This window comes from Mirounga angustirostris, unplaced genomic scaffold (assembly GCF_029215605.1).
Source record: "Mirounga angustirostris isolate CCGP_5_RB_7025 unplaced genomic scaffold, mMirAng1.0.hap1 SCAF_61, whole genome shotgun sequence".
In the NCBI taxonomy this organism is placed as follows: Eukaryota; Metazoa; Chordata; class Mammalia; order Carnivora; family Phocidae; genus Mirounga; species Mirounga angustirostris.
In genome coordinates this window covers 35,468-47,500 of record NW_026991769.1, presented here as the reverse complement: position 1 = coordinate 47,500, position 12,033 = coordinate 35,468, and the positions used below count along the sequence as shown (strand labels likewise).

The 12,033-nt window shown below is 59.0% G+C and overlaps 2 long non-coding RNA genes across 2 annotated transcripts in view; one reads left to right on the top strand and one right to left on the bottom strand.

Moving 5' to 3' along the window:
* Positions 1–4,865, bottom strand: part of LOC135363195 (uncharacterized) — a 21,821-nt gene extending 16,956 nt beyond the window's left edge. Inside the window, exon 1 of the long non-coding RNA XR_010408855.1 lies at positions 4,801–4,865. This is a non-coding gene — a long non-coding RNA (uncharacterized LOC135363195). The remainder of the gene's footprint in view (positions 1–4,800) is intronic.
* LOC135363196 (uncharacterized) lies at positions 2,965–5,898 on the top strand. Its single transcript, XR_010408856.1, has 2 exons — positions 2,965–4,810; positions 5,117–5,898. It is a non-coding gene; the product is annotated as an uncharacterized LOC135363196 (long non-coding RNA).
* Positions 5,899–12,033: the final 6,135 nt, after the last annotated feature.

Below are 12,033 nucleotides of genomic sequence, written 5' to 3'. Positions count from 1 at the left end.
CCGGCCCCGCCCCACGCGGACGAGGGCACGCCGGCGGCGGCGTGGAGAGGCGAGGGAACGCTTCACCCACCCCCCCCCCCCCCAACGCCCGGGGCGGCCTCGACGGCGGCGCGCGGGCGGGGACGGGACACCGGGCAGTCACGCCGAGGCCGGCGGGCCGGCGCGCGCTCCCACGGCACGAGAGGGGGCCGGGCCGGAGCCCGGCCCCCCCACCACCGCCGGGGAGGCAGCGCGCGGCCGCGGCAGCCACGACGGACAGCCGGGACCCGACCCACGCCCGAGCACGCGCGCCAGAGCGGGGGCCACGGCGGGGGGGGGAGGCGGTCCCCTCGTCAGCACGCAGCGCCACCGCCGGGCTGGCGGGCGGCGCCGGACACGGATGGGAGGCCGCAGCGGGCCCGGGAAGCGCTAGCGCACCGGGGGCGCGACACCGGATCGGCAGCCGGACGGGGGGAGGCCACAAGACGGCTCAGCGGCGAGGAACTAGGCAGCGCCAGGAACAGGAAAAGCGGCGGGGGGGGTTACAGAGGACGGCGAGCAGCCGCGAGAGTGCTCAGGGAACCCTTTCGAAAAAGCGCCTCCAAGACCAAAGGCCGGACACCAAGGGCCAACACGGGGTCCCACCGCCCAAGGCCTCCAAGCACAAGGACGGTCCCGTGGCACCCAAGGACGCCGACCTGGCCCCCACGGCGGGCCCTTGGCAACCTCGCGGGGCTCGGGCCCCGAAACACCACCAACACCACCGCAGTCACGGCCGGCCCCCCAGAACACTCTCCCGCACGCGCAACGACGCCACCCCCGCCACCCGGCTAGAGGCCGGACCCCGCGCGGACCTTCTCCTCCTCCTCACGACGGGACCGAGAGCACTTCGCCTGGGGACGACCACCCCCCAAAAAAGCCATAGCGGCCCGGGGAGGGGACGACACCCAAACAAGCGGCGAGGCCGGTTTCGGTCCCGAGAGAGCGGATCGAGGACACAAACGCGCCTTCAGGCATCCGGTCGAGGCAAGGGCAGCGGGAGTCCGTCGGCGGCGGCGGGGAGGGGGGGAAAGCACAGCGGGCGAGGGCCGGGAGCGCGTGCGGGGGAGAGCCGGTTCGGGGAAGGGCGCGCCAACGAAGACGCAAGCCGGGCCACCAGGTAAACGTGCACGGGATCCCACCGCCACCAGCACGAGAGCGGTCCCGCGACGCCCAGGACGCCAGCCGGCCTCAGCACCCTTGGCGCACCTCACCACGAACCGAGCCCCACACTGCTGGGGCCCAACCCCACGTGAACCCCCCCCCGCCGCGGGGTCCCGTCTTGAACCTCCGTCTGTCCGGTCCGTCCCGGAAGTCACGACCCTGGGGGGAAGCGCCCCCAGGCGAGAGCGGCCCGACCCGTGCCCGGCACGCCACCGCCAGCGGCGACTCGGGACGGGAGCGGGCGGGCAGACAGCCGCTCGCGCGGCACGGGGAAGCGGGACGCGCGGGGGCGCCCCCCGAGCCCCTCGAGAGACAACGCCACGAGGAAGGGCGGCCGCCCGCGCGCTCGCACGCACGCGGGAGCCCCCACGCGCCGGACGCCGGCCAGGCCCGGCGGGACCCTCCCCCGACTCGGAGGGGGGAGGCGCAGGCCGCGGTAGGCAAAGAGCGGCGCTCGGCCCCCACCGCGGGGCCGGCAGAGTCAGACCCCTCGCAGAGAGGAAGTTCTGCCCAACACGCAACGGTAGTCACCCCGCACCGGTGGCCACTACGCGCAGAGGAGGGGCGGCGGCTGGGGGGTTCCGGTACCCCAAGGCACCCTCTCGGATCGCTAGAGAAGGCTTTCTCACCGAGGGCGCATCGCCCCCACCCAAATCGTGCCCCCCCGCCCGTCCGGGCCCCGCGGAACGGCGTTCCGAAGGCCTGACAGCCAAGGGCTCCGGGGGGCGGGCGGTGGATTCGCGCGGTAAGGAACAGGCACCACAAGGCAATCCTGAGCGCTCGCGGCCGGGACCCCGGGAGGAGACCGCCCTTCGCCACGCCACGCACGCCATGCTCGCGTCCCCGACCAACCGGGAGTTTTGCGCCTCCGGCGAGGCAACGACGAGCAGAGACAAAGCACGGCATGCCAGGCAAAAAAGGCGGCAGCCCCTCGGCTGGCCAAGCGCCAGAGCGCGGGCTCGGCCCGCCGCAACCGGCTCACACACGCCCCACCAAGTCCAGTCCCCACAACACCACCAGCACAGCTTGCGGCGGGGGATGACGAGGCACCCGCGTCCCACGGGGGGGGGCGGGGTGGGCCTCCCTTACCGACTCCACCACCCGCTCCTCGGACACGCCACCGACAGCGGTGGCCCGACGGAGGGGGCTCGCTGGGAACGGGAAACGACGCTACCGACTCGGCCTCAGGCACCTGAGACGACCTGGAGCGCTCCAGGGGCACCACGGAGGGCCACGCGCACAACGCGCTCAGCACGCCCAAGCGCGTGAGCAGCGCGGCGCCGGGACGGCCCTCCCCGTGGCGGGGAGGACCGCGCACCACACGAAGCCAGGGAAGGCAAGCGAGAGTGTCCGCTGCGTCGGGGGACCCCGGGCCCGCGAGCGCCGTCAGGCAGAACACGGGAAGGCGGGGTCGGGCCGGAGCCTGCACACACCCCCCCCGCACCCCCCACCTCACCGCCACGGCGGGCGGAGGCGAAGGAGCGAGGGGCCCGCGGGCAGAACGAGAAGAGCGGTCCCATTCGCCATGAACGTCCGTCCCTCGTCTGGCGCGGCTTAGGCCCGGCCCGGGAGAGCGCGAGAGCACCACATCGATCTGGCAAAACACAAGCGCCGAGAGGAGCCCGAGGAGGGGAGAAGCCGGTGAGGACAGCAACCCGAGGGGGAGCCTGTTTTGTTTTGTTTTTTTTCGGCCTCACCGGCACCCCCTCGAAAACCCCAGGGCAGGAACAGCCGGACAACCCGAGAGAGAGGAACGCCTGACACGCGGCACGTTGTCACGACCACAGCCGGGTGCCCACAGAGTGGAGGACACAGGGTAAAGGACCCACGCGCCACCTGCCCACAACCGCCCTCGGGTGCTGGAGACCGGAGGCGGCACCAACGGCCTGGGCCACCTGGAGGCACAGGAGCCGGCGCACAGGCCCACGCGGACGGCTCAGGCCAGCGACGGCAGAGCCGGGCTTGGCATCCCTGTCAAGCCCGGAGCCCCGCCACACGCCCAGAAGCCCACCTCCCTTAAGGAGAGGATCGCCCAAACATAACGTGCCAGCACCTACCTGGCGGCAAAAAGGGCTCATTTCGGGCGAGAAAATAGCCGCGCCGCCTGGCGTGGCCTAGCCACAGGTCACCGGGATCTCCTGGGACCGTGTCCCGGCCACGGGCCCCAAGCACTAATCCATCGCCCCCGTCTCCCCCCGGAGCCCCCCCCGCGCCCCCCCCCCCCCCCCCCCGGGCCATCTGGTCGACCCCCGGAACGTGGTGGCAGCCGGCAGCGAGTAGGGACTTGGCGGGAGGTGGAGCGGCCCGGATAGGCCCGCCCCCGGGTCCGCCTTTCGTCCCCAAATCGGGACTTTAGAAATTCTCACCAAGTTCTGTGGAGGCCCCTGCGGACGCCCTCCTCCCCGGGCCTCAGGACCGCCCCATGCCGGTCCCCGACTCCCGGCCGGGACTGAGGAAAGGGGGCGATGCCGCGGAGGCGTCCCCCCGAAGGCCGGACCTCAACGGGAACCGCAGCCGGGCCCCTGGGGCCCTCGCGGCCCGGCCCGGCCCGGCCCGACCCGGTCGGGTCCCCACCTCCGCAGCGGGCCTCGGAAAACTTGTTAAGAATATCGGGTCCGGGGCGCCTGGGTGGCTCAGTTGGTTAAGCGACTGCCTTCGGCTCGGGTCATGATCCTGGAGTCCCGGGATCGAGTCCCGCATCGGGCTCCCTGCTCGGCGGGGAGTCTGCTTCTCCCTCTGACCCTCCTCCCTCTCATGCTCTCTGTCTCTCATTCTCTCTCTCTCAAATAAATAAATAAATAAATAAAAACCTTAAAAAAAAAAAAAAATATCGGGTCCGATGACCGGGACCCCACGCGTGCCCGCGGCGGGGCCCGTCGCGCCATCCATGGGCTTCCCCGCAAGGCTCAGGCCGGTCCCCAACCGCCCGAGCGTGACACGGAAGGCCCAACGGCCGACCGGAGCCACGGGCCGGATGGCGTCCGGGCGCCCGACGCAGCCTCTCCCATTCCCGCGGGCGGAGGAGGGGGCACCGGCGGGTGCTGGTCGACCCGTCCAGGCGGCCACCCTAGCGTGGCTCTCCGGGAGCGAGGCGGCGGCGCCACCACCAGCCCACAAACCTGGAGGCTCAATCTCCCGCGAGCGGAGGTCGCGCCGGTGGCCCGGAGACAGCGGGCCGATCTCGCTAGCGTCGCCGGCCTCCCGGTACTCCGCCTCGGGAACCGCGGCCAAATACAATCCCTTGCCGACATCGCTGACACTCCGGCGGGGACACGCTATCTAAAAGCGGCCGCCAGGTGGCACCCGACAACCGGCGCGAACAACAACGAGGCAGATCCGGATCGCGGGCCCGCGAAGGCGCACAGCCCGGCCGCCCGGCCGCCCGATCTCGTGGGGCACGGGCCTCCCACAGCGGCACACCTGCGGCGCCCGGGCTTCCGGGAGGACTTAAGACACATTTCGGCGGGCAAGGACCGTAAAACCGAGACCAAGCGAGTACTCCGACAACCACCACGGATGAACCTTCTCTCTTCTATCATTTTAAGGGGAGGAGGAGGTCTCTCTGAAGCATACGAAGAAAGCTCAGGACAGGAAGGGGGGGGGGGGATTGACACACACCCCCAGAAAGGTGCACATCAAATCCGTCTCTGCACGTACGCGATAACGTCCAAGGCCAACAAGCGGGGCGGGGCGTGCGGGGGCGGGGGGCGGGGCGCGCGGTGCGTGCGGGGGCGGGGGCGGGGCGGGGCGGTGCGTGCGGGGGCGGGGGGCGGGGCGGGGCGGTGCGTGCGGGGGCGGGGGGCGGGGCGGGGGCAGGCGCGGAATGGGGAGGAAGGGAGTTAAAATAGTCCTTCACTCAAAATCCAGTTCCGCAGAATAGAGAGCCCAGAAATGGACCCTCAACTCTATGGTCAACTCATCTTTGACAAAGCAGGAAAGAATGTCCAATGGAACAAAGACAGTCTCTTCAACAAATGGTGTTGGGAAAATTGGATAGCCACATGCAGAAGAATGAAACTGGACCATTTCCTTACACCACACACAAAAATAGACTCCAAATGGTTGAAAGACCTCAATGTGAGACAGGAGTCCATCCAAATCCTAAAGGAGAACACAGGCAGCAACCTCTTTGACCTCAGCCAAAGCAACTTCTTCCTAGAAACATCGCCAAAGGCAAGGGAAGCAAAGGCAAAAATGAACTATTGGGACTTCATCAAGATAAAAAGCTTTTGCAAAGCAAAGGAAACAGTCCACAAAACCAAAAGACAACCGACAGAATGGGAGAAGATATTTGCAAATGACATATCAGATAAAGGGCTCGTATCCAAAATCTATAAAGAACTCATCCAACTCAACACCCAAAGAACAAAGAATCCAATCAAGAAATGGGCAGAAGACATGAACAGACATTTTTCCAAAGAAGACATCCAAATGGCCAACAGACACATGAAAAAGTGCTCAATATCGCTCAGCATCAGGGAAATCCAAATCAAAACCTCAATGAGGGCGCCTGGGTGGCTCAGTTGGTTAAGCGACCGCCTTCGGCTCGGGTCATGATCCTGGAGTCCCAGGATCGAGTCCCGCATCGGGCTCCCTGCTCAGCGGGGAGTCTGCTTCTCCCTCTGATCCTCCTGACCCTCCCCCCTCTCATGCTCTCTTTCTGTCTCTCTCTCTCTCTCAAATAAATAAATAAAATCTTAAAAAAAAAAAAAAAAACCTCAATGAGATACCACCTCACACCAGTCAGAATGGCTAAAAGTAACAAGTCAGGAAATGACAGATGTTGGCGGGGATGCGGAGAAAGGGGAACCCTCCTACACTGTTGGTGGGAATGCAAGCTGGTGCAGCCACTCTGGAAAACTGTATGGAGATTCCTCAAAAAGTTGAAACTAGAGCTGCCGTATGATCCAGCAATTGCACTACTGGGTATTTACCCCAAAGATACAAAAATAGGGATCCGAAGGGGTACGTGCACCCCGATGTTTATAGCAGCAATATCCACGATAGCCAAACTGTGGAAAGAGCCAAGATGTCCATCGACAGATGAATGGATAAAGAAGATGTGGTATATATATACATACAATGGAATATCATGCAACCATCAAAAGGAATGAGATCTTGCCATTGGCAACGACGTGGATGGAACTGGAGGGTATTATGTTGAGTGAAATAAGTCAAACAGAGAAAGACATGTATCCTATGATCTCACGGATAGGAGGAATTCTTAATCGCAGGAAACAAGCTGAGGGTTGCTGGAGTGGGGGGTGGGGTGGGAGGGATGGGGTGACTGGGTGATAGACACTGGGGAGGGTAGGTGCTCTGGCAAGCGCTGTGAATTGTGCAAGACTGTTGAATCTCAGATCTGTACCTCTGAAACAAATAATGCAATCTATGTTAAGAAAAAAAAAAAAAGAGGGCGCCTGGGTGGCTCAGTTGGTTAAGCGACTGCCTTCGGCTCAGGTCATGATCCCGGAGTCCCGGGATCGAGTCCCGCATCGGGCTCCCTGCTCGGCAGGAAGCCTGCTTCTCCCTCTCCCACTCCCCCTGCTTGTGTTCCCTCTCTCGCTGTGTCTCCCTCTGTCAAATAAATCAATAAAATCGTAAAAATATATATCTTTAAAGAAATCCAGTTCCGGGACATCCGTGCCGTCCAACACTAGTACGGGGTGGGCGGGGGAGGTGCTCTAGAAGAGTTAAATATTGATGATGATGATGATGATGATGGAGAAGAAGAAGAAGGAGGAGGAGGAGGAGGAGGAGGAGGAGGAGGAGAACTGTTCCATGCTATTAAGGGTAAAACAAAAACAAGGCGTAGAACTTCCTCTGGCTCGTAAAGGGGGAAAAAAAAAATGGTTTGGGTTTTGTTTTTTGTTTTTTCTTTCTTCCTGTTTCAACTAAGCGCATTTCAGGGCACCTGACTGGCTCCGGTCGGAGGAGGCCCACGCGACTGCGACTCTTGATCTGCAGGGGTCGTGAGTTCCAGCACCATGCTGGATGATCACTCAAAAAGCTTTCAAAAACAAACACGCAAACAACCGACACCGAGCAGCATTAACCATCAAAGATACACACCTGTGACGAATACGACGTCAGAGGAAACCACGAGCAGCAGTAGCAGAGGATAGGACACTAGAGGGCAACAGAGCCCCATCCATAGGTGCTAGGGGCACTTGAACGCTTTCTGTGTCCACTAGGGACCTCGAAAAAACTTCACTCCCCTATCCAGGGAGGAGAGGGGAGAAGCAACCTCCAGCAAGAATTCCTTTGATTATCTTAATCGCAGGAAACAAACTGAGTGTTGTTGGAGTGGGGGGTGGGGTGGGAGGGATGGGGTGACTGGGTGATGGACACTGGGGAGGGTGTGTGCTCTGGTAAGCGCTGTGAATTGTGCAAGACTGTTGAATCTCAGATCTGTACCTCTGAAACAAATAATAATGCAATCTATGTTAAGAAAAAAAAAAGAAGAAGAAGAAGAAGGAGGAGGAGGAGGAGGAGGAGGAGGAGGAGGAGGTAGCAGGAGGGGAAGAATGAAGCGGGGGGAAATCAGAGGGGTAGACGAACCATGAGAGACGATGGACTCTGAACAACAAACTGAGGGTTCTAGAGGGGAGGGGGGTGGGAGGATGGGTTAGCCTGGTGGTGGGTATTGAGGAGGGCCCATTCTGCATGGAGCAGTGGGTGTTGTGCACAAACAATGAATCATGGAACACTTCATCTAAAACTAATGATGTAATGTATGGGGATTAACATAAGAATAAAATAAAAGAAAAAAAAAAGAATTCCTTTGATTAAAGGTAACTCTTACTACATTGAACTTCACCATTTCGGGGCACCTGGGGGGTGGCTCAGTCGTTAAGCGTCCGCCTTCGGCTCAGGTGACGAGCCCAGGGCCCTGGGATCGAGCCCCACATCGGGCTCCCTGCTCCGCGGGAGGCCTGCTTCTCCCTCTCCCACTCCCCCTGCCTGTGTTCTCTCTCTCGCTGTCTCTCTCTGTCAAATAAATAAATAAAATCTTTAAAAAGTAAATAAATAAATAAATAAATAAATAAATAAATAAATAAATAAATAAATAAATAAATAAAATAAACTTCACCATTTCAACATGGACCTTTAATGGTTTCCTTCCCAACCAAGCCTTTCTCCTTGCCTCCTCCTTACCCGCGTGAATCCCTGATCCCACTTCACAACATCCCCCCCCCCACACACACACACCAGGCTGAAAACTGTTCTCTCTAAACCATAAATCCTGAGCATCAGGAAAGTACACGAGGAAACACAGACGAGAGAGAGAGAGAGAGAGAGAGAGAGAGAGAGAGAGAGAGACCAAGCAAATAATGTGGCTCTGAAGGCTGGACATCGATCGAGTTGAGAGAAAGGACCAGACATCACAAACTCGAAAAGAAGGTTTTCCTTTAAAGCTGATCTCTTCCTGAGTTGGCTAAACTACGTTCTTTACTGGTACGGCCTCCACTCAAGAGTGCGACGATCAAAAGAAGGTTTCGCAGTAAACACTTCACGGGTGCATCTATTAAAAAAAAAAAAGAAAAGAAAAGAAAAAAAAGGGCGCCTGGGTGGCTCAGTTGGTTAAGCGACTGCCTTCGGCTCAGGTCATGATCCCGGAGTCCCGGGATCGAGTCCCGCATCGGGCTCCCTGCTCGGCAGGGAGTCTGCTTCTCCCTCTGACCCTTCCCCCCTCTCATGTGCTCTCTGTCTCTCTCATTCTCTCTGTCTCAAATAAATAAATAAAATCTTTAAAAAAAAAAGTTCACGGGTGCAGGCTTCACATTGGTTTTTCAAGTACACGTATTTCAGGGCACCTGGCTGGCTCGGTCGGAGGAGGCCCACGCGACCGCGACTCTTGATCGGCGGGCGTCGTGAGTTCCAGCACCGCACTGGATGGGTGTACAGATTACATACACAAGCAGACAGGCAAAAGGAATTAGAATCGCTATGGTGATTTCGAAGAAAACAAAACAAAACTCAGGAAACAAAGTCGTCCTCTCCGGGCCCGTTTCATGCTTATGTATAGAGGCGATAGAGACCCTGTGATGTTGGCAGACAAAAGAGACAGGTCGGTGGATGGAACGCCACAGATACCCAAACAGATAGGCCCAAGCCCGACAGAAGTTTGACAAATGCGCAAAGGCCATTGGAAGGAGGAAAGACGGCCCACCTCCCCACGAAATCAGAGGGCAGGCATCAGACATCCACAGACCCAACACGCAGGCAAGCAGGCAGACAAAGAAACAAGAAAGCTGGGGCGCCTGGCTGGCTCAATCCGTGAACCGTCCGCCTGCCTTCGGCTCAGGCCCTGAGCTCAGGGTCCGGGGATCCAGCCCCACATCGGGCTCCCTGCTCGGCGGAGACTCTGCTTCTCTCTCTCTCAATCTCTCTCTCTCTCTCTCTCTCTCCCTCCCTCCCCCCTCCCTCCCCCCCACCCCTCCTCTCAAATAAATAAAAGTCTTTTAAAAAGAATAATTTAAAAAAAAAAAAAAAGGAAGAAAAGAACGTCACTCACTCCCCTTCCGGCATAGGGAGGACATCTTCGGGGGGGGGCGGGGGATGGGGGGGATGCCTCTCGGGAGAAAAGGGGGAGATTCAGCGAGTCAGCGCACCCTCCTTGCACCTGTGTGTGTGTGGGGGGGGGTGGTGGTTTGTGTGTTTCCTTGCCGCTGCTCGTTTTTTACAAGTGTATATAGAGTTCAAAACAGTATGCTGGTTTCCTTTATATCTAAGTCTTATCTCGGGTTTGGGTTCTGATGGGAGGAGGGAGGGCCACCTTTTCTTCCGACATGGTGGAGAAGGAGAAGAGGGATGCAGGCCTGTGCATATTCTTTTCCGTCGTGGGGTGAGCAGAGGACTCGGATTCAGCTCTTGCTGGATGGGATCTAATTTCTCTGTAAACAATCAGGCAAGATATCAGGCGAACAGAGGGCGAGCAAAGGTTAGCAGAACATGGACAAGATTGGCTATGGGTGCTGGAGTTTCCAAAGCAAGGATTTCATCAGAGGCACGTGAATGTCAAAGATTTCCAGGGACCATGTTCATGGATGACTTGGGGTATAGGTCATTTCAAAGTTACGGTGCTACCACCCGGTCACTTGAGCATACTGTCTCCAGCTCACGGCTGCAGATGCGATATGGGGCTCCTCCAGGGATGGAATTGTGCCAGAGAAAGGGAGACAGCAGCCTGTAATTGAGCCTAAGGTGTGTCTGAGAGAGTGACTCTCTAAAGTGCCTTGAGGCAGAAGGAGACCAGCTAGATTTGTCTTTGCTAGGTATTTGTGGCAATGGGGTCGGTGTGGCTGGTGGGTGTTGTCTGTTTATTTTCTAGATTCAGAGAAAGAACTCTTCAAGTGGAAGTATTTGCACAAGGGGTCTGGCAGGATGGGAGGGTGCAGGGGTCGGTCCATTTAACAAGATAACAGGAGGATCAGGCCTTTTAAGAACTAGGCAAAGAGAGGAGTTTAGCTTTGGTCATCACAGCACCTGGCACCTCAGCAGAAACAACAGAAGGTTCCCAGGATGAATTGAGTTGCAGGAGTCAGCGTGAGCAGACCCCACCACCCTCAGCCCTTATCCCTCAGCGCCCCCCCCCCCGCCCCCCAGGCACACACACCCGGGCAGGCAGCGGCTATAGTCCACTCCGAGCTCCAGATCTGGGTCCCGCCCCCCCACCCCCACCCCCACCCCCACCCCCACAGGGCTCCCCTGTCCTCTTCTCAGCCAGAGATGTATATGGGAGGGTGGTCCCAGAACAAATCTCCCCTCATCCACGGAAACCTTGCCAACACTTCGACCACTTTGCCTGAGCTACCAACTCATCTGTACCCGTGCGTGATTTTTTCCCTATGGACCAGGGGCCTAGTTACCAACTTAGGATGGACAGCCCCCCCCCCCCCCCCCAGCCTACTGTTCCAATTCGACCAGAGGACTTCAGTTGGGGGGGGATGGGGGGGCTGGGGCTGGGGCTGGGGCGGCTGATGGGACGTTCAGGGTGATCCATTCTAATGGGCCTCATTCAATCGCTTCATTCAAATGCAGAAAGCTTTCTGTTAAAGTCAGAGCCTGGAGCTTCCCTCCATTCAATGGCTTTCCTCAACTCCCCCTAACCCTTAGGCTGCAGCTTGCAAACTTCGGAGAGAGATGAGGGAGGGAGGGAGGGAGGGACGGAAGGGAGGGAGGGAGGGAGGGAGGGAGGGAGGGAGGGAGGGAGGGAAGGGAGGGAGGGAGGAGGGGAAGGGGAAAGAGGGTGTCTGAAGAGCTCACCTCATCTGGGGGCAAAAAGAGTCCCCTCCTTTTCCTAACCCACGAAACTCCAGTAAACCCTTTGGGAATCATGAATGTGGGGGATGATGTCTTACTATACTGCCTTCCAGGGATGGGTGTGCAGGTAGGAGGGTGTGGCATGGTGTGGCTGGCTGAGTCTGAGGAGGACCTTGAACACATGATGGTGGTATCTTAGCGGTCAGAGGCCAAACACAAGCATGGAGTGATAAGGGCTAAGGGCTAAGGGCTAAGGGAGGCCTGACAGGGACCGTTCTAACTCATCCACCGAGTTATGGGCCCAGCAAGCACACTCCTCTAAATCAACATTAACAGTTTATTGATTGTTGGGGCACCTGGGTGGCTCAGTCATTAAGCATGTGCCTTCGGCTCAGGTCATGATCCCAGGGTCCTGGGATCGAGCTCCGCATCGGGCTCCCTGCTCCGCGGGAAGCCCGCTTCTCCCTCTCCCACTCCCCCTGCTTGTGTTCCCTCTCTCGCTGTGTCTCTCTCTGTCAAATAAATAAATAAATACAATCTTAAAAAAAAAAAAAAAAAACAGTTTATTGATTATCCATCGACCTG